The sequence below is a fragment of the Bos taurus genome, chromosome 4, assembly GCF_002263795.3.
Source record: "Bos taurus isolate L1 Dominette 01449 registration number 42190680 breed Hereford chromosome 4, ARS-UCD2.0, whole genome shotgun sequence".
In the NCBI taxonomy this organism is placed as follows: domain Eukaryota; kingdom Metazoa; phylum Chordata; class Mammalia; order Artiodactyla; family Bovidae; genus Bos; species Bos taurus.
In genome coordinates this window covers 81,938,392-81,939,929 of record NC_037331.1, presented here as the reverse complement: position 1 = coordinate 81,939,929, position 1,538 = coordinate 81,938,392, and the positions used below count along the sequence as shown (strand labels likewise).

The 1,538-nt window shown below is 44.0% G+C and overlaps 1 non-coding gene across 1 annotated transcript; it reads right to left on the bottom strand.

Moving 5' to 3' along the window:
• Nucleotides 1–536: 536 nt before the first annotated feature.
• LOC112446499 (small nucleolar RNA SNORA44) lies at nucleotides 537–664 on the bottom strand. The gene has a single exon (XR_003034509.1). It is a non-coding gene; the product is annotated as a small nucleolar RNA SNORA44 (small nucleolar RNA).
• Between the last annotated feature and the right edge of the window lie 874 nt (nucleotides 665–1,538).

Sequence of the window (1,538 nt, the reverse complement as noted above, 5' to 3'; positions counted from 1 at the left end):
AACTAAGATCTTGCAAGCCACAGAGTGCAGCCAAAAAACAACAAAATAAAACCCAACTTCTCCTTTCAGGTATACATGTCTAGAAAGTTCTGAAGGAAACTCCCCTGTCCCAAATGCCCACCAACCACTTCCCAAGGCCATTTAGAATGCTCCTCACTCTCATTCCTGTAGTGAAAGTGAAAGCCGCTCAGTCATGTCTGATTCTTTGCGACCCCATGACCTGTACAGTCCATGGAATTCTCCAGGCCAGAATACTGGAGTGGGTAGCCTTTCCCTTCTCCAGGGGATCTTCCCAACCCTGGGATCAAACTCAGATCTCCCGCACTACAGGTGGATTCTTTACCAGTTGAGCCACCAGGAAAGCTCAGAGTCCTCTTGATCCTACTTCTAACTGGGATGTTCTAGACTTGCTGTTCCCAAAGGCCAGATAATACCCCCTTTCCTTTATTTCATTCTAGAGTCACTACCCTCTTGTTTTTACTGTTTCAGTGCCTGACATTGGTGCAAGTGAGTTGAAAAGTTTTTTTTTTTTAATATATTATAGGAAAGGTGAGTGGCAGCTTCAGGTATTATGCTGACCTGTGCTGTCAATGTCTTTCCAAGTTCTTGCATGCAGTGGGAGATCCCATGGCCACAACAAGCCACAGCCCTTGGAATGGAAAGGTCTCTATGATAGGACTGGCCATGGAGAAGAAAACCATGTCTTCCTATATGTAGTACATGCACTAGGTCACTTCGATCGTGTCCAACTCTTTGTGACCTCATGGATTGTAGCCCACCAGACTCCTCTGACCATGGGATTCTCCAGGCAAGAATACTGAAGTGGGTTGCCACGCCCTCCTCCAGGGAATCTTCCTGACCCAAAGATCAAACCCACGTCTCTTATGTCTCCTGCATTGGCAGGTGTGTTCTTTATGACTAAGCTACCAGGGAAGCCCTTAAGTTGGTATAAATGATGGGCTTCTCTATCAAGGCTGATCCTGATTTTTTCTATCCCTGTACTCTTCATTGCAGTTGAGAAGGCCCAATGGTACAGAAAGCCTGGTTTTGTTTTTTTTTTTAATTTTTTAACTTTACAATATTGTATTGGTTTTGCCATATATCAACTTGAATCTGCCACAGGTATACACATGTTCCCCATCCTGAACCCTCCTCACTCCTCCTTCCCCGTACCATCCCTCTGGGTCGTCCCAGTGCACCAGCCCCAAGCATCCAGTATCGTGCATTGAATCTGGACTGGCGACTCATTTCATATATGATATTATACATGTTTTAATGCTATTCTCCCAAATCATCCCACCCTCTCCCTCTCCCTCTCCCACAGAGTCCAAAAGACTGTTCTATACATCAGTGTCTCTTTTGCTGTCTCGTATACAGGGTTATTATTACCATCTTTCTAAATTCCATATATATGCATTAGTATACTATATTGGTGTTTTTCTTTCTGGCTTGCTTCACTCTATAATAGGCTCCAGTTTCATCCACCTCATTAGAGCTGATTCAAATGTATTCTTTTTAATGGCTGAGTAATACTCCAT